General features: G+C 40.0%; 1 pseudogene; it reads left to right on the top strand.

Moving 5' to 3' along the window:
• The first annotated feature begins 3,770 nt into the window (after positions 1-3,770).
• LOC130882503 (Ig heavy chain V region 186-1-like) lies at positions 3,771-4,217 on the top strand (annotated as a pseudogene).
• Positions 4,218-26,758: the final 22,541 nt, after the last annotated feature.

The following is a 26,758-nucleotide window of genomic DNA, read 5'->3' on the forward strand; positions in this document are numbered from 1 at the left end:
TGGTCAGATTCATAGGAAAGTATTCATTCTTGGTAAACATGTTAAAAAATACCCATGACTGGAGATGACATATTACTTACCTAGTAGATTTTACTTGTATCACTAATGTCCATATTGTCAAAGTGTCTTACATATATCAATATCTCTTTCCAATAAGTCAATGCTGCTTTCAGCCATGATCCCAGAATTTCTTCTGTGCTGAGTTTCATGATTAATGCAGACATTCATGACTAATCAAAGTGCTGAAAATGAATGTTTGAGTACACACTCTCAGATGAGTCGTTTAACCTCCCTCCTAAAGCACAATGATTATCACAAAGAGTCACTGGAAAGAATGTAAGATCCAGAATATAGGGCAGAAAGTCATGGAATTCTAATGTTACTACTTGACTTGACCATTGCACATATGAGCTAACAGTCACTATAGTGTCCAGCATAAGACATGAACAAATCCAGCCATACACAAAGACAGACTGAGAGCCTGTGAAATTGCTGAGCATGTAAAGGTGTCTACTGGCAGTCTTGACAATACTAATTTGATTGCTTGCAACCACATTGTAGAATACATAAATTTAATTTCTTACATTGCCCCAGGGGTAAATGTATCAACCTTTGTGCATATGTGCACTGCTCTCATCATTAAATAAACTGCAATAATATTTTAAAATATTACAACATGATGTAGAGGAACTCATGAATGCCCAAACACATGTGGAAGTCTGTTTGCTTTTCAAGAATGAAGAGGAAAATATAATCACTTTTCTTTGTATGGGTTCTGTAGGTTCTTTATGTACTTGTGAATGACCTCACCTCTATGTGTGCATATAACGCTTTTTGGACTCAACTGTGTTAATGAAGAAAAGAGGTCAGGAATATGGGAAAGAGATTAATTAAGGACTCAAGTTGAGCCAGAGGGACATATTTGTGGTAGATTTGATCATAATACATAGCATACATTAATAATTAAGAATAAGCAAAGTCATTTTGAACACTGTAACTATTTTAATATATGTATAGAATTTTCACTCAAAATGATACTGTAGACTGTGTATATTTCCTGAAAATCTCTACGCTTTTCTTTCTTTCTTTTTTTAATTTAATTTTATTTTGTTTTATTGAAAAAAAAATTTTCCGCCTCCTCCCCGCCTCCCATTTCCCTCCCCATCCTCCCGCCCCTCTCCCCCTCCCCCCACTCCTCTTCTCCTCCCTCTCCAGTCCCAGGAGCAGTCAGAGTTCCCTGCCCTGTGGAAAGTCCAAGGTCCTCCCCTCTCCATCCAGGTATGGGAAGGTGAACATCCAAACTGTCTAGGCTCCCACAAAGCCAGAACCTGAAGTAGGATCAAAACCCCGTGCCATTGTCCTTGGCCTCTCGTCAGCTCTCATTGTCCGCCATCTTCAGAGAGTCCGGTTTTATCCCATGCTTTTTCAGTCACAGTCCAACTGGCCTTGGTGAGCTCCCAATAGATGGGCCCCACTGTCTCAGTGGGTGGGTGCACCCCTTGTGGTCCTGACTTCGTTGTTCATGTTTTCCCTCCTTCTGCTCCTCATTAGGACCTTGGGAGCTCAGTCCGGTGCTCCAGTGTGGGACTCTGTCTCTATCTCCATCCATTGCTAGTTGAAGGTTCTATGGTGATATGCAAGATATTCATCAGTATGGCTATAGGATAGGTTCATTTCAGGTTCCCTATCCTCAGGTGCCCAAGGAACTAGCTGGGGACATTGCCCTGGGCATCTGGTAGCCACTCCAAGTTCAAGTCTCTTGCCAACCCTTAGGTGGCTCCCTTAACTAAGATATGAGTTTCCCTGCTCCCCTATCCAACCTTCCTATATCCCCAATCATCCCGTTTCCCCAAGTTCCCCTCATCCTCTCCTTCACACTTTTCTCTCTCCATCTCCCCTTACCCCCATTCCCCCCCACCCCCAAGATTCCAATTTTTTGCCCTGAAATCTTGTCTATTTCCCATAGCCAGGAGGATAACTATATGTTTTTCCTTGGGTTTGCCCTCTTGTTTAGCTTCTTTAGGACCACAAATTATAGACTCAGTGGCCCCCTATCCATGGCTAGAAACCAATTATGAGTGAGTACATCCCATGATCTTCTTTTTGGGTCTGGGTTACCTCACTCAGGATAGTATTTTCTATTTCCATCCATTTGCATGCAAAATTTGAGAAGTCATTGTTTTTTTACCGCAGATTAGTACTCTAATGTGTGTTGTAATATGGAGCGGCGGGGCTGCGTCCCCGGCACCCGGCTGCCCACATGGCTTTACCCAAAATAATTAAACAGAAACTGTATTCTTTTAATCACTGCCTGGCCCATTAGTTCCAGCCTCTTATTGACTAGTTCTTACATATTAATCTAACCCATTTTTAATATTTTGTGTAGTACCACGAGCTGGCTTACCAGGAAAGATCTTAACCTGCGTCTGTCTGGAGTGGGAGAATCATGCGCCACTCTGTTGAAATATTAGCTGCAGGGCTGCGTCCCGCCACTTGGCCGCCCGTACTACTAGCTTTACCCAAAATAATTACATGGAAACTGTATTCTTTTAAACACTGTCTGACCCATTAGTTTTAGCCTCTTATTGGCTAGCTCTTACATATTGATCTAACCCAGTTTTAATATTTTGTGTAGCATCACGAGGTGGCTTAACAGGGAGATGTCAACCTGCGTCTGTGTCTGGCGGGAGAATCATGGCGACTCACTGACTTGGCTTCTTTCTCCCAGCATTTTGTTCTGTTTACTCCACCCATCTAAGGGTTGGCCTATCAAATGGGCCTAGGCAGTTTTTTTATTAATTAACCAATGAAAGCAACAGATTAATACAAGACCCACTGCCATCAAATGTGTATATATTCCACACTTTCTTCATCCATTCTTCCATTGAAGGACACCTTATTTCTTGACCCACCTGTTTTTCCACTTATTATGCTAGACAGTTTCTTTTAAACATTTTTATGTATTAGCATATGTAAATGTTTTGTCACAAATCTAAAAACTAATAATGAAACACTCTTATAATATCTACATTTCTAAGTGGGTCTTTAAGTAATATAGCTATCTATAGTTGCATTGAATTTCCTGAGAGTGATGCCATTTCTTTATTCCCTTTAGATAAAATATTTCTGTTGTATTGCAAATATAAACACATTTTCTTGCTGTAATCATCTGTTTACAATTATTATTTGTTTCTATAATTCATTTATTAGAGAAAGTGATGCAATAAACTTTGATATACAAATGTTTCTATGGTATGTTACCTTTTGATCATTTATGTCAGTTTTTATTTATTTTATATTTAACAAGGTGCAAAGGCAAATATAAATTGTACATATCTGAAAGGAGTCTACAAATTCTGCAAATTTAGCAGGTTTTGCAATTACTAATAGTCATCATCTTCATAATCACAATCACCTGATAAATCAATCTGATATCCTTGTGTCAAGGCGAGTAACTGTTTCAGGCCTGAATCAATTGAGATCTTAGGCCCTGATGTTATTTACAGAAGGTCTGCACAGTTCTCAGGGAAGAAGTATGAGATCATTTCCCCAGAAAGGATTAGGATTTGAACCTCAACATCTTGCTACCTGACCCAGGTGCCCTGTACCTCCTTTTTCTCCAACAGGACTAGGTACTTAGCTAAGAAGTCCCTGCTCATGAATAAGCAAATCACTTGAGCTTATGGTGGTAAATACAGGGACGCACACACACCATAACATCATATGGTAACTGTCCTCTCCACAGTCACTGAACAAACAAGGTCCTCACCATGGGATGGAGCTATATTGTCCTCTTCCTATTGGCAGCAGTTACAGGTAACACTCTCCCTAAATACAGATTTCCACACTCTCAGGTGACAATGGCATCCACTCTGCCTTTCTCTCTGCAGGTGTGAACTCACAGATTCAGCTGGTACAGTCTGGGACTGAGCTGGTGAGGCCTGGGGCTTCAGTGAAGATGTCTTGCAAGGCTTCAGGATACACCTATACTAGCTACTTTATGTACTGGATGAAGCAGAAGCCTGGACAGGGACTGGAGTGGATTGGAGAAATTGATCCAGAAAATGGTGAAACTAAATATGCTCAGATTCCAGGGCAAGGCCACACTGACTGCAGACACATCCTTCAACATGGCCTACATGGAGCTCAGAAATCTGACATCTGAGGACTCTGCAGTCTGTAACTGTGCAAGACACAGGGTTGCAACCACATCCTGAGTGTGTCAGAAACCCTGGAGAAGCAGGAAATGGCCCTGAGTCTGAGATGACAGAAAATATTAGCCTGGAGACTTGCTGAAAAATAATCACTAGGATTGTCCCTTTGTCTCTCTAATCAGTCTTTAGGGTCTTTGTCACCCTTTCAAAAGGACTCTTGGAAAGGAAGTGATGCTGATTCAGGATGCCTCATAGCAGGCCATAACTGGACCAGATGTTTACCAGTTACCACCTCCATTGACATGATTCTTTCTTATAAAGCAAATAGGAAAAACTTTAGCAATACATTCTGATACAAATATCTTTTAAATCTTAGGGACTGGAATTGTTGTTGGAGTAGCTGGGAAAAAAGCTATCATCACGTCAGTATAACACAAATCAACAGCGTTTGGGCAAACAAAAGCCCCTTTCATAGTACAGTTTGATTTCCTACAAAGAAGCAAGGGCAGTTTGTTGGAAGGGGTCACTATAGATGTTGGTTTAGGCTCTTAAAGATGTTCTATGAAATCAAATTGTATGTCTTTAGTTATTGATACGTTGTGGTCATGAATTGCTATTGGCAGTAGCAATCAAATTTCTTAGTCTTTTAGGATTAAGGATAGAGCTGAGTGTCAAGCTGTGGATTCTAGAAGGTATAGAATCTGCTATTTTGGCAACAAACTGGGCTTCTCCATAGATAGCATTGAGGGCACAGCAATGGGATTCCAACCTGGGAATATAAGAGGCCCAGTCCTGTTCATTAGCAGCCCTGGTTGCTCATTTGCTTGCTTTTTGAAATTGGCTTGTCTTTGTCACCACATCTAGATTGACACTGACTGGATCAGTGAAATTTCATTTTACATTGTGCAGGTACGTTAGAGGAAGGTTTACTATATTGGGCTGATTGTCAAGTTTTTGTTTATATTATTTTTGAGAATTTTTATTTCCCTTCACATTTGAAATATAAAGGAAGCCACAAGGAAACTGCCAGCATCTGACCTTTTCATTCCTCTGTACCATCGTTTTGGCATGCTTGTATAAAGTAAACAATAGTAGGAGAGGCATTAGCAACTACACAATAAATCTTTGTAGAGATAAAATTTGTATTTGAATAGCAGATGAAAGAGACAAGGCAGAAGCAGGTTTTTTTTTATTATCAATGCGCTGCTCTATAGCTACTTGTAAATGACTTACAAATTCATAAAAGGATCCGTAGGTTTTTTCTATAGTGGGAAAGATGTTTTGGGAGTATTAATATCAAGAACTTTATTCCACGTTCTTATAGCAGCTTGACTACTTTTATTGTTAAACACCTAAAGGCAGGCAAGCTGTTGGGCCATTGTTTAGAAATTACCTTGTCTGATAAACTGATAAGAATATTGTTTTTAAGGTGTTAATGCTTTGAATATGAGAAGCAGTGGACAGGCAACCATACATCCATTACTAAATTAATAGGCTAAACTGGGGTGGTGAGAATTGTTCTCATAAGGGCTTGTCATGCCAAGAGTATCCTTTCATACATATTTGTCATAACATCTGTTATTTCTATAGAGAAATGACCCTCAAATCATCTCTCTAAAACATTTTTGACATCGAAATGTATTTATTTTTTTTAAAAAGCTATTTTTTCTCATTTTACATACCATTCCTATATACCACTTCTTCTTCTCTTCCTGTTCCCTCCACCCACGCTCTCCTTCTTTCCACTCCCATTCATTCCTCAGAGAGGGTAAGGCTTCACATGGGGAATCAATGAAGTCTAGCACATTGCATTAAGGCAGGAGTAAATCCTTCCCACAAAAGCCCTTCTCCCCTCCACACACACTCCCCATTTTCTCAGAAGATCCTGTCTACTTCCCCTTCTAAGGGTAGTCTATGTACGTTTCTCTTAGTATTCTCTTTGTAACCTAACTTCTTTGGGGTCATGAATTACAGGCTCATTATTCTTTGCCTTACAACTCCTATGCACTTATGTGTGAGTACATTCTGTGTTCATCTTTTTGGGTCCAGTTTTCCTCACTCAGGATGTTTTCTCCCACTTCTGTCCATTTTTATGCAAATTTCAAGATGTCATTTTTATTTTTACCTCTGAGTAGTATTTACTGCATGAGTGTACCATATTTTCTTTATAAATTATTCGGGTGAGGACGATCAAGATTGTTTCTATGTTCTGGCTATTACAAATGAAAATGACCACACAACATACCCAAATTTATGGGAAACAATAAAAGCAGTGTCAAGAGGCAAGTTGATAGGATTAAACACCTACGTAAAGAAGCTGGAAAAATCCCACACGAGGAAATTAACAGAACATTTGAAAAATCTTTAAACAAAAAGAAGCTAACTCACCTAAGAGAACTAGATGGCAGGAAATAACAAAATTGAACGCTGAAATTAACAAAATAGAAACAAAGAAAAAAATAAAAGAATCAATGAGACAAAGAGTTGGTACTTCGAGAAAATCAACAAAATAGACAAACCTTTATCCAAAGTAACGAAAAGGCAGAGAGAGAATATCCAAATTAACAAAATCAAAATTGAAAAGGGGAACATAACAACAGATACAGAGGAAATCCAGAGGATCATCAGGTCATATTTTGGAAATATGTGCTTTACAAATTTGAAAACTTAAAGGAAATGACAACATTCTGAATAAATATCACTTACCAAAATTAAATCAAGACAAGATATGCAAATTAAACAGACCTATAGCTGCTGAAGAAATAGAAACAGCAATCAAAAGGCTCCCAGCCAGTCGGGCGGTGGTGGCGCACGCCTTTAATCCCAGCACTCTGGAGGCAGAGGCAGGCCGATGTCTGTGAGTTCGAGACCAGCCTGGTCTACAAGAGCTAGTTCCAGGACAGGCCCCCAAAACCACAGAGAAACCCTGTCTCGAAAAAAAAAAAAAGTCTCCCAGCCAAAAAATAAACCCCAGGATCAGATGGTTTCAGCTGAGAATTCTATAGGACTTTCAAAAAAAGAACTAATACCAATGCTCCTCAAATTATTCCACACAATAGAAACAGAAGGAACATTGCCAAACACATTTTATGAGGCTACAATTACCCTAATACCCAAACCACAGAGAGACATTACTATGAAAGAGAATTACAGACCAATCTCACTCATGACCATGGATGCAAAAATACTAAATAAAATACTAACAAATTGAATTCAAAAACACATCAGAACTGTCATCCACCATGTTTAAGTGGGCTTCATCCTAGAGATGCAAGATTGTTCAACATACCAAAATCTGTCAACCTAATCTACCATATAAACAGGCTGAAAAATAAAAACCACATGATCAACTCATTTGATGCTGAAAAAGCTTTTGACAAAATACAACATCCCTTCATGATAAAGGTCTTGAAGAGAGCAGGGATACAAGGAACATACCTAAACATAATTTAAGGCAATATATAGCAAGCCAACAGCCAAAATCAAACTAAATGGAGAGAAACTCGAGCAATTCTAATGAAATCAGGAACAAGACAAGGTTATTCCCTCACTCCGTATCTAGTCAATATAGTTCTTTAGGTCCTAGGAGAGCAATAAGAAACCAAAAGGAGATCAAGGAGATACGAATTGGAAAAAAAAAATGTCAAACTCTGTTTGCTGATGTCATGATAGTTTACATAAGTAATCGCAAAAATTCTACCAAGGAACTTCTACAACTCATAAACACTTTCACCAGTGTAACAGGATACAAGATTAACTCAAGAAAATCAGTAGCCCTCTTGTACACAGATGATAAATTGGCTGGGGAAGAAAACAGAGAATCAACATCCTTCACATTAGCCACAGATAGCATAAAATATCTCAGAGTAACTCTAACCAAATAAGTGGAAGACTTGTATGACAAAATCTTTAAATCTTTGAAGAACGAAATTGAAGAAGACACCAGAAAGTGGAAAGATATAACATGCTCTTGGGTAGGCAGAATTAACATAGTAAAAAAAAAAAAAAAGAAAGCATTCTACAGATTCAAGGCAATGTGCTTCAAAATCTCAGCAAAGTTCTTCAAAGACCTCAAAAGAATGGTACTCAACCTCATATAGAAAAGAAAAACCCAGGATACCCAAAATGAAACAATCCTGTACAATAAAAGACCTTCTGGAAGCATCACAATCCCTGACTTCAAACACTACTACAGAGCTACAGTACTGAAAAGAGCCTGGTATTGGCATAAGACCAGACAGGAGACCAATGGAGCCGAATGGAAGACATGGATATCAATCCACATATCTTCAAACACTGTTCTTTGATAAAGAAGCAAAAAATATCAAATGGAAAACAGAAAGCATATTTAACAAGTGGTGCTGGCATAATTGAATATCAACATGTAGAAGAATGAAAACAGACCCATAACTATCACCATGCACAAAACTCAAGTCCTTATGGATAAAAGGCCTCAATATAAAGCCAGCCACACTGAATCTTACAGAAGAGAAATTGGAAAATACACTTGAATGTATTGGCACAGAGAACTACTTCCTAAATATAACCCCAGCAGCACAGACATGGAGAGAAACAATTAATGAAAGGGACTCCCTAAAACTGAAAAGCTTCTGTAAAGCTTCAGTAAAGCAAGGGACATGGTCAACAAGACAAAACTACAGCCTACACAATGGGAAAAGATGTTCACTAACCCCACATCAGACAGAGGTCTGATCTCCAAAATATACAAAGAACTCAAGAAATTGGACACCAAAAAAATCACATAATCCAATAAGAAATGGGGTACAGACCTAAACAAAGAACTCTCAGCATAGGAATGTAAAATGGCTAAAAGACACTTAAGAAAATGTTCAACATCCTTAGTCATCAGAGAAATGCAAATCAAAACAACTCTGGGATTCCATGTTACACCTGTAAGAATGACCAAAATCAAATACACTGATTACAGCTTATGCTGGAGAGATTGTGGGGAAATGGAAACACTTCTGCATTGTTGGTAGGATTGCAAACTGGTACAACCCCTTTGGATGTCAGTGTGGTGATTTCTCAGAAAATTAGAAAACAACCTTCCTTGTAACCCTATAATACCACTTTAGGATATATATCCAAAGGGTGCTAAATCGTGCCACAAGGACATGTGCTAAACTATGTTCATAGCAGCTTTGTTTGCCATAGCCAGAAACTCTAAACAACCTAAGTGCCTCTAAGCCAAATAATGGATAAGGAAAATATGGTACATTTACACAATGGAGTACTACACAGCAGAAAAAAATAATGACAGCCTGAATTTTGCAGGAAAATGGATGGAGCTAGGAAACATTATTTTCAGTGAGGTAACCCAGACACAGAAAGAAAAACGTAGGGGCATGTATAAATTTTCTTTCTTATATGGGCACCCTAACCATCTGATGGTTTTCTGAGGATCCTCTTTACAATTTAGACTCTAGAAATTGATCATATCTCTAAAAATATAAAGCATCATGTTGTGATTGCCTTTCTTAAGACAAGTATATTATGTCTCACCTGAAGAGAATGTAGAACCTGTCAGTGAGAGTAAGAGTGATTCTCTATGGTTACCAAGATCAGCTCCTGGCTAAGCTCAGGAACCTCAGATAAACTTTTCCCTCATACTGAGGATAGGGTGGACCCTTGACAGGAAAAGTGTCAGTAATTTATATGGAACTAAGTGGAAGGGAATTCAGGCTCTGTCACAGATAGGCACTCTGAGATTTCCAAGGCCCTCTCATATTCTTGAGGACTGCACGTATAAATCTAAGAAGTGATAGGCTTCTCTCTATTGCTGCATTTCAACTTTATGTCTTCTGTTTCTCTGATCAATTAGATAATTCTATTTCTGACTACTATACATGAAACTCAGTGTTCAGTCCCTCATCTAGAGTGAAGGGATGGCTTACTGTGTGGTAATGGCAACTTCATATTTACCTCTAGAAACATATCTAAGGAAGAGTTGTCGTCAAGGTAAACTTTTTTTGTTAGAGGAAGTGACAGATAAATATTACTGTGATGAGCACATTGAGGGACATCACAGTCAGGCACACAACACTCCCTGAATTGTGCTCATGAACAACTTTGGAGCTCATTTCGAGCAGGTGGCACACAGGAACTCAGAGTCAGCCCAGGGGCAGGTGCAGATAGTGACTAAGGAAGGGTGCATTTCCTTTGGGACCTTGAGCTTCTCCCTAATATATCAGTTTCCTTTAAAAACCAACAGCACCAGGGAATGTAAAGAATCTACAGTGCATTGGGGGCTAGACTTTTTTATCTGAGGGGAAAATAAGAAAACAAACTTTTTGCAGGTAACCTAAGAAAAAAGGAAGAAGTGAATGCTTTTCTGGTGGTAACTTTCTCTTTTACTTCTTCTCTAAAATTAATAACTGAAAATCTGTCTCTACACAGCTACTTTCATAAGATACAACAACATATCTCTCTACTCACAAAGATCTCTCTCCTGCACAGTTACATATTTCTACATTCAAATACATCTTTTTCACTTGGCTACACATCTTTCTTTTATATACATTTCTCTTCTATATCTCTTTTCTATATAGCTTCATTTTCCTTGCCTCCACACAGTGACAAATATAAACACAGCTAAACATCTCATTTACCTCTATCACACAATTCAGCACTTTACACAGCTCCTAGGCACAGCTCCTATATGTAGCAGCAGTTCTTTTACACAGCTCTCTCTCACACATTTGTTCACACACACACACAGACACACAGTTCTACATTATTCAGCTCTCTTTATTCACTCAGTATCACTAGTTTACTCTCTCACACATCTTTTATCTTCATCTCTCACTCAGCACACACTCTCTTCACTCACATTCTGCAGCAGCTCTCACATAGCTCCACACAATCATCCCTGTCTGTCTCTATACTGTCACTGCTGCTCCTCAATGCTGCTATTTCATTGCCCAAGCTCTAGAGAATATTGTCACATTTTCAGGGCCTGACCAATTCTCATACCCTATGATAAGCTATGTAGTTTCTCTTAGGCCAGTGATGTCACAATGAGCCATGCTTGTTGCTCTAAGTTGGTGAGGTTTCTCAGACAGAAAATAGCATTTAAACTTAAGACTTAACAATAACCATGAATTAGTTTGACCTTGAGTGGTCGGGAGCACATGCAGACTAAAGCTGCTTCAAGATCTTACCTTGAATTAGCAACAAAGAACACCTAGGAAAATGACCACTATTTTTTTTTGTCTCTAGGGCATTCTAATATTTGCCTCCAGGTGTCACTAAACTGCTTTGAATCTGCTCTGAAGTCCAAAGCTGCTGTAGACAGAAAATAGCATTTAAACTTAAGACTTAACAATAACCATGAATTAGTTTGACCTTGAGTGGTAGGGAGCACACGCAGACTAAAGCTGCTTCAAGATCTTACCTTGAATTAGCAACAAAGAACACCTAGGAAAATGACCACTATATTTTTTTTTGTCTCTAGGGCATTCTAATATTTGCCTCCAGGTGTCACTAAACTGCTTTGAATCTGCTCTGAAGTCCAAAGCTGCTGTATGTGTAAAAGGCCATCTTTGTGACTGAGAACCTATGTTAGTCTGAGTAATGCAAAATATCCCAGTATTGTGTCTATTCATCAAAGTTATACAGTCTAAACAGAATTCATCATATTGACCACTCACAGCTATATGTGTGCCCGAATAATGTAAAACCCACTGCCAAAGGGTCACAGAATGAACCGCACAGCTGTTCTTGGGAAAGAAATGAAGTAGCTCATGAGAGAAACTACAGACAGGAGAAACTGTTCCACAACTAGTGACCACATGGCCATTTCAGGTGGGGTTGCCCACAGGGAATCATATATCTGGTGGGTCAACCTGCTGAACACCAGTTGTCGCACGTTGCACATTCTCGTGGCCCCATGAATTAGACCCTGAGGAATCCTGAAGGAATCTGGAGAATTTGTTCTGATGAGAGATAGCCCACCAGTGGGATTCCCTGTTTCAGTCCTTGGAATTCAGACAGGAGCCCACAGACAATCTTGGCCCAGTGACTAAATTCCAAGATAATTTTACATCTAACCTGATTCAGTCTTTATAGGTGTAAACCTCAAACCCAGAGAAGATCTGAGATTTTTTTATGCCAGCAAATTATTGTTTTCCTCTAGTTTTCAATTTTTATTTGACAGTTTTATAAATAAATGTAATTAACTTTAGTCACCTTGATTCTCTCTCTTTCTGTCCCTCTCTTGTAAAAGACATTCTTTTCATCAGCATGTTTCACTTTGTGACTCTTTTTATTTGTGACCTATTGAATTTAATGAGAATTTCATACCTAAGTATGGGTGGGAACTTGGATGAAGAGACAAAGGGGGAAATCATAAGTAGGATATATTATATGAAAAATATCTATTTTCAATAAAAGTGAAAATGATAATTGTGGAATAAATCACTTTTAAATAAAATCAAATTAAACCATACTTTTTCTCTCTTGGAAGAAATCAGAAGTAATGATTTGTACAAAGGCTTGTACTTCCTTAGAACCTTAATTTAAGTAGTAACACAGGATCCTGGAGAATTGGCTGCTCATTCTGAGAACATGTTTCCAGTGCCAAGCACCCACATAGCAGCTCATAACTCTCTGTAACTTTTCTTCCATGGTGTCCAACACCCACTTCTGGCCTCCAAAATTTTCAGACATGAACAAGGTTTACTGATAAATTTGGAAGGAAACAGGAATTTACAAACGCAAAATGACTTTAAAAGTAAAATAAAATAAGGTATCATTTCTTTTGATAGTCTGCCTTATTGAGCAGAAGCCAAAAATCCCAGGACTCAGAAGGTTTAGGCAAGGAAGATTAGCAGGTCAAGGCTAGTCAGAGTACACAGCACTTGGGAGAACTTGGGACTCTGTTTCAATCAGGAACAAAAGGAAACCGTGAGGCTCCATCAAATAATTTAACTCCCATGGTTACTTAGAGTTCTGATTAAATTAATTAGATCACAAAAACCACCTGACTCTCCAGAGATGGCATCCTCCTCCTGGCTGTTGACCTTCAGGGAGACCCTGCCTGACCTGAGATAAAAAGGGATAAAGTCAGGTTGACCATGTGCAGTTGTCCCTGAAATGTCAATAGATATCAAGAACCAGTTCACCCTGATGCTGGGCTGCCTTACCAGTGAAGACATAGCCTTGCATTACTGTGCAGCAGACACAGTGAGCAGGTTTCCTGTGTGCTCAGAAACAAATTCATTTGAGGATTTTCATGACTATCAGGGGTGTTTTAAACAAAATATACACCAGGAGAGGAAATGCAGTAAATGAGGGAAACATCTAGAGAGTGATGAAGTTCTCTGAGACTCTAAGGTTTCCTGTCCACAATAACAGGAAACAGTAATAACCTCAAATAATTATAGTGACCACATAATACTTGTGAGGTTGTTCCTGTGACAGGACTCCAAATTTTGTACAGTAAAAATTCTCTGTTAAGTTATATTGCACAGGAGTTCCATCTAGAGTGGTGAGTGTGTGCTATCCAGGGGCAGACTGTCCCGGAAGAGAGCACAAGCCTCCCTCCCCCAGCTCCTGCTGCAGGGCTTTCTTTCCTACACATGCCCCCCCCAAGCATGCCTTGTCTGCAAGGTCCTTTGTTGAAGAACAGCTTCCTGCACCTACACTATGGCTACCCATCCAGAGCAGTGAGTGCCTGACTACCAGGGAGGTCTCAGGGAGCGTGGGCCCCTGTGGCTGGGGCTGCAGGGTCTGCTGTGCTCTTCTGGACCCCGCCCTGCCTGCCACATTCTTCCTTTTGCCCCTGGCTCATTGGGCTACCAGGCATCCCTGTTTAGGTGCTGGGGAGTTCCATCTGGACGGGTGAAAGTGTGCTATCCAGGGATGGACTGTCCCGGAAGAGAACACAAACCCCCTTCCCTCTGCTCTGCCTGCCTACTGGGCAGGCCTCAAGAACCCCCGAAGGGAGTGCAGGCACCTTCAGCTTGTGCTGTAGGGTCTCCTGTGTTCTACTCGACTCCGCCCTACCCCCACATTCGCCCTTTTGTCCCCGCGGGTCATTGGACTACCAGGCATCCATGTTTTGGTGTTGAGGAGTCCATCTGGAAGGGAACAGTTCCTGCTCCTACACTGAGGAGATACACCCAGGGAGTTTGTCACAGCAAAGACTGGACCAAGACACCAGGCCTCTCCTGGCTCCATTTGAAGGAAGAGATGGGCAGGCGCCAATGCAAGAATTCCTCCAACAACCTGAAAGTCAACGTGATATCACCAGAATCCAGGAATCTCGAAATAAGAAGAATTGTACACCCTACTCCAGAAGAAATAGAAGAATTCAACTCAAAAGTGAATTATATGAAAATAATAGAGGACCTTAAACAGAAGGTGAAAAACTGCCATAATCAATTAGAGATTACAAACAAAAAGGTAGAGGAAATGAATAAATCTCTCAAAGATACCCAAGAAAACCAAGAGAAACAAGAAAAAGCAATCAAGCAGGTAAGGGAAACAGTTCAAGACTTGAAGAATGAAATGGAAGTAATGAAGAAAACACAAACCGAGGGAAGGATGGAGATGGAAAATTTGGATAAACGAACAGGAACTACAGAGACAAGTACTACCAACAGATTACAAGAGATAGAAGAAAGAATCTCAGACACTGAAGATACAATAGAGAAAATAAACACACTGATCAAAGAAAACAGCAAAACCAACAAATTCTCATCAAAAACATTCAGGAAATCTGGGACACACTAAAAAGACCAAACTTAAGAATAATAGGGATAGAAGAGGGGGAAGAAGTACAGCTCAATGGTCCAGAAAATATATTTATTAAATTACGGAAGAAAACTTTCCAAACCTTAAGAAAGACATTCCTTTGAAGGTAAAAGAAGCATACAGAACACCGAATAAATTGGATCAAAATAAAAAATCTCATCGCCATATAATAATCAAAACACAAAACATACAGAATAAAGAAAGAATATTAAGAGCTGCAAAGGAAAAAGGTCAAGTTACTTATAAAGGTAAACATATCAGACTTACACCTGACTTCTCTATGGAAACCATGAAACTGAGAAGGTCCTGGATAGATGTACTACAGAAACTAAGAAACCATGGATGCAAGCCCAGACTACTCTACCCAGACAAGCTTTTTTTAACTATAAATGGAGAAAACAAAATTTTCCAGGATAAAAACAAATTTAAACAATACATAGCCTCAAATCCAGCCTTACAGAAAGTAATTGAAGGAAAATCACAACCCAAGGAGTCCAACAATGCCCACAATAACTCAGACATCTAATGACCCTTCACCAACACAACTTGAAGAAGGGAAAAACACAAACTCTACTACAAAAAAAGAAAGAAAGAAAGAAAGAAAGAAAGAAAGAAAGAAAGAAAGAAAAAAAAATGACCGGAGTTAACAACCACTGGTCATTAATATCACTTAATATCAATGGACTCAACTCACCTATAAAGAGGCACAGGCTAAGAGATTAGATACAAAAACAGGATCCAGAGGCAGGCCCGGGCAGCGGAGGCACCAGCACGCAGGCAAGTCCGGGCGGCAGAGGCACCGGCGTGCAGGCAGGCCCGGGTGGCGGAGGAACCGGCAGTCAGGCCCGGCAGGCAGGCCTAGGCAGCGGAAGCACCGGCGCACAGACAGGCCCGGGCGGCGGAGGCACCAGCACGCAGGCAACTCCGGGCGGCAGAGGCACCGGTGTGCAGGCAGGCCCGGGTGGCGGAGGCACCGACACTCAGGCCCGGCAGGCAGGCCTAGGCGGCGGAAGCACCGGCGCGCAGGCAGGCCTAGGTTGCGGAAGCACCGGCGCACAGACAGTTCCGGGCGGCGGAGGCACCGGCAGGCAGGCCCGGGCGGCGGAGGCACTGGATGCAGGATAGTGCGGGCAAGAAACAGTGAAGCGTGCACTGAGAACAGATTGCCCCGCTACAATTAAATCAAACCCAATAGATAGCATCGGTAAGAGGAGATGGGCAGGCGCCAAGGCAAGAATTCACCAACAATCTGAAAAACAACATGAAAACACCAGAACCCAATGATCTTACAACACAAGGACTTGAACACCCTATCACAGGAGAAGAGGAAAAAACTGACTTTTTGAAAGCAATAGAGTCCCTTAAACAACATGTAAAAAACGCCCTCATAGAAATGGATGAGAAGTATAACAAAAAGTTTGAAGAAATGAGTAAATACGTAAATGATACCCTGGGAAGCCAAGAAAAAACGATCAAACAGGTAATGGAAACAGTCCAAGAATTGAAAACTGAAATGGAAGCAAGGAAGAAAACACAAACTGAGGACCAGCTGGATATGGCAAATATAGGTCAACGAGCAGAGACTACAGAAACAAGCATAATCAATAGAATACAAGAGATAGAAGAAAGAATCTCAGATTCTGAAGACAACATAGAGAAAATAAACGGACTGATCAAAGAAAACACCAAAACCAACAAATTCTCATCACAAAACATTCAGGAAATATGGGACACAATAAAAAGACCAAACCTAAGAATAATAGGGATAGAAGAAGGAGAAGAGGCACAGCTCAAAGGTCCAGAAAACATTTTTAACAAAATTATGGAAGAAAACTTCCCCAACATAAAGAAAGATATTCCTTTGAATATTCAAGAAGCATACAGAACACCAAACAGACTGGATCAAAAAAAAACGTCCCCTCGCCATATAATAATCAAAACACAAAATATACAGATTAAAGAAAGAATATTAAGAGCTGCAAAGGAAAAAGGCCAAGTAACTTATAAAGGTAAACCGATCAGACTTACACCTGACTTCTCTATGGAAACCATGAAAGCCAGAAGGTCCTGGATAGAGGTACTACAGAAACTAAGAGACCATGGATGCAAACCCAAACTACTATACCCAGCCAAGCTATCGTTCACTATCAATGGAGAAAACAAGACATTCCAGGATAAGAACAAATTTAAACAATACGTTGCCACAAATCCAGCCCTACAGAAAGTAATAGAAGGAAAATCACAACCCAAGGAATCCAACATTGCCAACACTGCCTACAATAACCCAGGCATCTAGCGACCCTTCAACAGCACAACTCAAAGAAGGGAGACACACAAACTCTTCTACCAAAAGCAGTAAGAATAACCGGAGTTAACAACCACTGGTCATTAATATCACTTAATATTAATGGTCTCAATTTACCAATAAAAAGGCACAGGCTAAGAGATTGGATACGAAAACAGGATCCAACAGTCTGCTGTTTGCAAGAAACTCATCTCAACCACAAAGACAGGCATCTACTCAGAGTAAAGGGTTGGGAAAAGGTTTTTCAAGCAAATGGTCCTAAGAAAAAAGCAGGTGTGGCCATACTAATTTCTAGCAAAACTGACTTCAAACTAAAATCAATCAGAAGAGATCGACAGGGACACTTTATACTCATAACAGGAACGATTCAGCAGGATGAAGTCTCAATCCTGAATATCTATGCCCCTAATATAAAAGTACCCACTTATGTAAAAGAAATATTGCTAAAACTCAAGGCAGACATCAAATCACACACACTAGTAGTAGGAGACTTCAACACACCTCTCTCACCAATGGACAGGTCAATCAGACAGAAAACTAATAGAGAATTAAGAGAATTGTTGGAGGTAATGAATCAAATGGACTTAACAGACATCTATAGAACACTCCACCCAAATAGGAAAGAATACACGTTCTTCTCTGCAGCTCATGGAACCTTCTCGAAAATTGACCACATACTTGGAAACAAAGTAAACCTCCACAGATACAAAAAAATATCAGTGTCCACCTGTGTCTTATCAGATCACCACGGATTAAAGTTAGAAGCCACCAACAAAGCTACCCCCAGAAAGCTGACAAACTCATGGAAACTGAACAGTCAACTACTGAACCACACCTGGGTCAAGGAAGAAATTAAGAAAGAAATTAAAGTCTTCCTTGAATTTAATGAAAACAAAGAGACAACATACTCAAACCTATGGGACATGATGAAAGCAGTGCTAAGAGGAAAGTTCATAGCACTAAGTGCCCACGTAAAGAAAACGGAGAAAGCATACATTGGGGACTTAACAGCACACCTGAAAGCTCTAGAAAAAAAAGAAGCAGACGCGCCCAGGAGGAGTAGAAGACTGGAAATAATCAAACTGAGGGCAGAAATCAACAAAATAGAAACACAGAAAACAGTCCAAAGAATCAATGAAACAAAAAGTTGGTTCTTGGAGAAAATCAACAAGATTGACAAACCCCTATCCAAACTAATTAAATGACAGAGAGAGAACACGCAAATAAATAAGATCAGAAATGAAAAGGGGGACATAACCACAGACACAGAGGAAATTCAGAGAATCATTAGATCTTACTACAAAAGCCTGTATGCCACAAAACTGGAAAATGCAAAAGAAATGGACACTTTTTTAGATAAGTACCATATACCAAACCTAAACCAAGACCAGGTGAACGATCTAAATAGTCCTGTTAGTCGCGAAGAATTAGAAACAGTTATCAAAAATCTCCCTTCCAAAAAAAGCCCAGGGCCAGATGGTTTCAATGCAGAATTCTACCAGAACTTCCAAGAAAAGCTAATACCTATACTTCTTAATATATTTCACAATATAGAAACAGAAGAGTCATTGCCAAATTCCTTTTACGAAGCTACAGTTACCCTGATACCAAAACCACACAAAGACCCAACCAAGAAAGAGAATTACAGGCCTATCTCACTCATGAACATCGACGCAAAAATTCTCAATAAAATACTGGCAAACCGAATCCAAGAACACATTAGAAAAGTTATCCATTATGATCAAGTAGGCTTCATCCCAGAGATGCAGGGCTGGTTCAACATACGCAAATCTATCAATGTAATCAACCATATAAATAAACTGAAAGAAAAAAAACCATATGATCATTTCATTAGATGCTGAAAAAGCATTCGACAAAATTCAACACTCCTTTATGATAAAGGTCTTGGAGAGATTAGGGATACAAGGGGCATACCTAAATATAATAAAAGCTATTTACAGCAAGCTGACAGCTAACATTAAATTAAATGGAGAAAAACTCAAAGCCATCCCACTAAAATCAGGAACACGACAAGGATGTCCACTCTCTCCATACCTCTTCAATATAGTGCTTGAAGTTCTAGCAATAGCAATAAGACAACATAAGGGGATCAAGGGGATCCATATTGGAAAGGAAGAAGTTAAGCTTTCGTTATTTGCAGATGATATGATAGTATACATAAGCGACCCCAAAAACTCTACCAAAGAACTCCTACAGCTGATAAACACCTTTGGTAATGTGGCAGGATACAAAATCAACTCCAAAAAATCAGTTGCCTTCCTATACACTAAGGATAAGGAAGCAGAGAGGGAAATCAGAGAAGCATCACCTTTCACGATAGCCACAAATAGCATAAAATACCTTGGGGTAACTCTGACCAAGGAAGTGAAAGATCTATTTGGCAAGAACTTTAAGTCTTTGAAGAAAGAAATTGAAGAGGACACCAGAAAATGGAAGGACCTCCCTTGCTCTTGGATTGGGAGGATCAACATAGTAAAAATGGCAATTCTACCAAAAGCAATCTATAGATTCAATGCAATCCCCATCAAAATCCCATCAAAATTCTTCACAGATCTGGAGAAGACAATAATCAACTTTATATGGAAAAACAAAAAACCCAGGATAGCCAAAACAATCTTATACAATAAAGGATTGTCTGGAGGCATTACCATCCCTGACTTCAAACTCTATTACAGAGCTACAGTACTGAAAACGGCTTGATACTGGCATAAAAACAGAGAAGTCGACCAATGGAATAGAATAGAAGACCCGGACTTTAGCCCACAAACCTATGAACACCTGATTTTCGATAAAGGAGCTAAAAGTATACAATGGAAAAAAGAGAGCATCTTCAACAAATTGTGCTGGCAAAACTGGAAGTCAATCTGTAGAAGAATGAAAATAGATCCATATATATCACCATGCACAAAACTCAAGTCCAAATGGATTAAAGACCTCAATATCAGTCCAAACACACTGAACCTGATAGAAGAGAAAGTGGGAAGTACTCTACAACACATGGGCACAGGAGAACACTTCCTACGTATAACCCCAGCAGCACAAACACTAAGGACATCATTGAATAAATGGGACCTCCTGAGACTGAGAAGCTTCTGTAAAGCAAAGGACACTGTCACTAAGACAGAAAGGCAACCCACTGATTGGGAGAAGATCTTCACCAACCCCACAACTGACAAAGGTCTGATATCCAAAATATACAAAGAACTCAAGAAATTAGACCGTAAAAGGTTAATCAATCCAATTATAAAATGGGGCACTGAGCTGAACAGAGACTTTTCAACAGAAGAAGTTCAAATGGCCAAAGACACTTAAGATCATGCTCAACTTCCTTAGCAATCAGGGAAATGCAAATCAAGACAACATTAAGATACCATCTTACACCGGTCAGAATGGCTAAAATCAAAAACACCAATGATAGCCTCTGCTGGAGAGGTTGTGGAGAAAGGGGCACTCTCATCCATTGCTGGTGGGAATGCAAACTTGTGCAACCACTTTGGAAAGCAGTGTGGCGGTTTCTCAGGAAAGTCGGGTTCAACCTACCTCTTGACCCAGCAATACCACTATTGGGAATATACCCAAGAGATGCCCAAACATACAACAAAAGTATATGCTCAACTATGGTCATAGCAGCATTGTTTGTAATAGCCAGAACCTGGAAACAACCTAGATGTCCTTCAATGGAAGAATGGATGAAGAAAGTATGGAATATATACATATTAGAGTATTACTCAGCAGTAAAAAACAATGACTTCTTGAATTTTGCATACAAATGGACGGAAATTGAAAACACTATCCTGAGTGAGGTAAGCCAGACCCAAAAAGAGGAACATGGGATGTACTCACTCATATTTGGTTTCTAGCCATAAATAAAGGACATTGAGACTATAATTCGTGACTCTAGAGAAGCTAAATAAGAAGGTGAACCCAAAGAAAAACATATAAGCATCCCCCTGAATATTAACCTTCATCAGGCGATGAAAGAAGACAGAGACAGAGACCAACATTGGAGCACTGGACTGAAGTCTCACGATCCAAAGGAGGAGCAGAAGCAGAGTGAGCACGAGCAAGGAACTCAGGACTGCGAGGGGTGCACCCACACACTGAGGCAATGGGGATGTTCTATCGGGAACTCACCAAGGCCAGCTGGCCGGGGACTGAAAAAACATGGGACAAAACCGGTCTCACTGAACATAACGGACAATGAGGACTACTGAGAACTGAAGAACAATGGCAATGGGTTCTTGATCCTATTGCACGTAATGGCTTTGTGGGAGCCCAGGTAGTTTGGATGCTCACCTTAATAGACCTGGATGGAGGTGGGTGGTCCTTGGACCTCCCACAGGGCAGAGAAACCTGCTTGCTCTTTGGGCTGAGGAGGAAGGAAGACTTGAATGGGGGAGGGGGAGGGAATGGGAGGTGGTGGCGGGGAAGAGGCAGAAATCTTTAATAATTAAATTAATTAATTAATAAAAAATCAGCAAGAAAAAAAAATAAAGAAAAAAAAAAACAAAACAGGATCCAATATTCTGCTGTTTACAAGAAACAAACGGACCTAAGAAACAAGCAGGTGTGGCCATATTAATTTCTAACAAAGCTGACTTCAAACTAAAATCAATCAGAAGAGGTGGAGATGGATATTTTTTAATCATAACAAGAACAATTCATCAGGACAAAGTCTCAATCCTGAATATCTATGCTCCTAATATAAAAGCACCCATTTATGTAAAAGAAACATTACTAAAATTCAAGGCAGTCATCAAACCACACACACAAATAGTAGGAGATTTCAACACCACTCTCTCACCAATGGACAGATCAATCAGACAGAAACCTAACAGAGAAATAAGAGGATTAAGGGAGATAATGAATCAAATGGACTTAACAGACATCTATAGAACATTCCACCCAAATAGGAAAGAATATACCTTCTTCTCTGCAGCTCATGGAACCTTCTTGAAAATTGACCACATACTCGGTAACAAAGCAAACTTCCACAGTTACAAAGAAATATTAGTAACCACCTGTGTCTTATCAGATAACCATGGATTAAAGTTAGAATAACAACAATGCTACCCCCAGAAAGCCTACAAACACATGTAAACTGGACAGTCATCTACTGAACCACACCTGGATCAAGGAAGAAATAAAGAAAGAAATTAAAGTCTTTCTTGAATTCAATGAAAACAAAGACTCAACATACTCAAACCTATAGGACACTATGAAAGCAGTGCTAAGAGGAAAGTTCATAGCACTAAGTGCCCACTTAAGGAAAACAGAGAAAGCACACATTGGAGACTTAACAGCCCACCTGAAAGCTCTAGAAAAAAAGAAGCAGACTCACCTAGGAGGAGTAGAAGACTGGAAATAATCAAACTGACGACTGAAATCAACAAAATGGAAACACATAAAACAATCCAAAGAATCACTGAAACAAAAAGCTGGTTCTTGGAGAAAATCAACAAAATTGATAAACCCCTATCCAAACTAATCAAATGGTGGAGAGAAAACACGCAAATTAGAAAGATCAGTAATGAAAAGGGAGACATAACCACAGATACAGAGGAAATTCAGAGAATCATTAGATCTTACTACAAAAGCCTGTATGCCACGAAATTGGAAAATGTAAAAGAAATGGCCACTTTTTAAGATAAGTTCCATATACCAAAGTTAAACCAGGACCAGGTAAACAATCTAAATATACATCTAAATATACCTGTTAGTCACAAAGAATTAGAAGTTGTTATAAAAAAACCTCCCTATCAAAAAAATTCCAGGTCCAGATGGCTTCAATGCAGAATTCTACCAGAACTTCCAAGAAGACCTAATACCTATACTCCTTAATGTATTTCACAATATAGAAACAGAGAAGTCATTGCCAAATTCCTTTTATGAAGCTACAGTTACTCTAATACCAAAACCACAGAAAGACCCAACCATGAAAGAGAACTACAGGCCAATCTCACTCAGGAAGAAAAATTATCCATTATGATCAAGCAGGCTTCATCCCAGTCTGCAGGGCTGGTTCAACATATGAAAAACTATCAATGTAATCCATCATATAAATAAACTGAAAGAAAAAAACATATGATCATTTCATTAGATGCTGAAAAAGCATTTGACAAAATTCAACATCCCTTTATGATAAAGTTCTTAGAGAGATTAGGGATACAAGGGTCAAACTTAACTATAATAAAAGCTATTTATAGCAAGCCAACAGCTAATATCAAATTAAATGGAGAGAAACTCAAAGCCATCCCACTAAAATCAGGAACACAACAAGGCTGTCCACTCTCTCCATACTTCTTCAATATAGTGCTCAAAGTTCTAGCGATAGCAATAAGACAATATAAGGGGATCAAAGGCATTCAAATTGGAAAGGAAGAAGTTAAACTTTCATTATTTACAGATGATATGATAGTGTACATAAGCGATCCCAAAAACTCCAGCAAAGAACTAATACAGCTGATAAACACCTTTAGTAGCGTGGCAGGATACAAGATCAACTCCAAAAAATCAGTTGCCCTCCTATACACAAAGGATAAGGAAGCAGAGAGGGATATCAGAGAAGCATCACCCTTCACGATAGCCACAAATAGCATAAAATATCTTGGGGCAATTTTAACCAATGAAGTGAAGGAACTATTTGACAAGAACTTTAAGTCTTTGAAGAAAGAAATTGAGGAGGATACCAGAAAATGGAAGGATCTCCCTTGCTCTTGGATTGGGAGGATCAACATAGTAAAAGTGGCAATTCTACCAAAGGCAATTTATGGCTTCAATGCAATCCCCATTAAAATCCCATCAAAATTCTTCACAGATCTTGAGAGGACATTAATCAACTTTATATGGAAAAACAAAAAACCCAGGATAGTCAAAACAATCTTATACAATAAAGGATCCTCTGTAGGCATTACCATCCCCGACATCAAACTCTATTACAGAGCTTCAGTGTTGAAAACAGCTTGGAGCTGGCATAAAAACAGAGAAGTCGATCAAATGGAATCGAGTAGAAGACCCTGATTTTATCCAACGAACCTATGAACACCTGATTTTTGATAAAGGAGCTAAAAGTATTCAATGGAAGAAAGAACGCATCTTCAACAAATGGTGCTGACAGAATTAGTTGTCAACCTGTAGAAGAATGAAAATAGATCCATATTTATCGCCATCCACAAAACTCAAAATGGGTTAAAGAACTCAATATCAGTCTGAACACACTGAATCTGATAGATGAAAAAGTGGGAAGTACTGAACAGTATATGGGCACAGGAGATCACTTACTACATATATCCCCAGTAGCACAGACATTAAGGACAACATTGAATAAATGGGATATCCTGAAACTGAGAAGCTCTGTAAAGCAAAGGACACTGTCACTAAGACGACAAGGCAACCCACTGACTGGGAGAAGATCTTCACCAACCCTGCAACAGACAAAGGTGATCTCCAAAATATATAAAGAATTCAAGAAAGTAGACTTTAAAATGCTAATTAACCCAATTAAAAAAAATGGGGCACTGAACTGAACAGAGAATTCTCAGCAGAAGAAATTCAAATGGCCAAAAGACACTTAAGGTCATGCTCAGCCTCCTTAGCAATAAGGGAAATGCAAATTAAAACAACTTTGGGATACCATCTTACACCTGTAACAATGGCTAAAATCAAAAACACCAATGATAGCCTTTGCTGGTGAGCTTGTGAAGGAAGGGGCACACCCATCCATTGCTGGTGGGAATGCAAACTTGTGCAGTCACTTCAGAAATCAGTGTGGCGATTTCTCAGGAAATTTGGGATCAACCATACCCAAGATCCAGTAATATCACTCTTGGGAATATACCCAAGAAATGCCCTATCATATGACAAAAGTATCTGTTCAACTATTTCCATAGCAGCATTATTTGTAATAGCCAGAACCTGGAAACAACCTAGATGCCCTTCAATGGAAGAATGGATGAAGAAAGTGTGGAATATATACATATTAGAGTAATACTCAGCGGTAAAAAACAATGGCATCATGAATTTTGCATGCAAATGGATGGAAATAGAAAACATTATCCTGAGTAAGGTATCCCAGACTCAAAAAGAGGAACATGGGATGTACTCACACATAATTGGTTTCTAGCCATAAATAAAGGACACTGAAAATATAATTTGTGATCCTAGAGAAGTTAAATAAGAAAGTGACCCCAAAGAAAAACATATAGTTATCCTCCTGGATAGGGGAAGTAGACAAGATTGCCAGGCAAAAACTGGGAACTTGCGGGTGAGGTGGCAAGGGGCAAAGGGGAAATGGGATGAGAAACATGAGAAGGGGATGATGGGAGGAGCTCACGGGGATTAGAATGGTTGGGATATAGGAAGGGAGGATACGGGAGCAGCGAAGTATATATCCTAACTAAGAGAGCCATCGTAGGGTTGGCAAGAAACTTGACTCTAGAGGGGTTAGCAGGTGTCCAGGGAGATGTCCCCAGCTGGTACCTTGGGCAACTAAGGAGAGGGAACCTGAAATGACCCTATCCTATACTGATGAATATCTTGCATATCACCTTAGAACCTTCATCTGGCGATGGATCGAGGTAGAGACAGAGTCTCAGTTTGGAGCAATGGTCTGAGCTCTTAAGGTCCAAATGAGGAGCAGAAGGAGGGAGAACATGAGCAAGGAAACCAGGACCACGAGGGATGCACCCACCCACTATGACAGTGGAACTGATTTATTGTGAGCCCACCAAGGCCAGCTGGTCTGGGTCTGAATAAGCATGGGTTGAAACTGGACTCTCTGAGCATGGCGGACAATGAAGGCTGATGAGAAGCCAAGGACAATGGCACTAGGTTTCGATCCTAATACATGAACTGGCTTTGTGGGTGCTTAGACTGTTTAGACGCTCACCTTCCTGGACATAGTTAGAAGACCTTCGTCTTCACGCAGGGCAGAGAATTTGGACTGCTCTTCAGTATCGAGAGGGAGGGGGAATGGTGTTGGGGGAGGAGAAGAGGAGTGGGGATAGGGGGAGGGGACTGGGGGGAGGGGGCAATATTTGGGAGGAGGGGAGGGAAATGGGAAATGGGGAGAAGATGGAAATTTTAATTAAAAAAGAATAAAAAAAAAAGAACCTTCATCTGGCGATGGATCGAGATAGAGACAGAGACCCACTTGGGAGCAACGACTGAGCTCTTAAGGTCCAAATGAGGAGCAGAAGGAGGGAGAACATGAGCAATGATGTCAGTACCACGCGGGGTGCACCCACCCACTGTGACAGTGGAACTGATCTATTGGGAGCCCACCAAGGCCAGCTGGACTGGGACTGAATAAACATGGGTTGAAACTGGACTATCTGAACATGGCGGACAATGAAGGCTGATGAGAAGCCAAGGACAATGGCACTAGGTTTCGATCCTAATACATGAACTGGCTTTGTGGGAGCCCAGCCTGTTTGGATCCTCACCTTCCTGGACCTTGATAGAAGTGGGAGGACCTTGATCTTCCTGCAGAGCAGGGAATTTT

This window comes from Chionomys nivalis, chromosome 10, assembly GCF_950005125.1.
Source record: "Chionomys nivalis chromosome 10, mChiNiv1.1, whole genome shotgun sequence".
NCBI lineage: Eukaryota > Metazoa > Chordata > Mammalia > Rodentia > Cricetidae > Chionomys > Chionomys nivalis.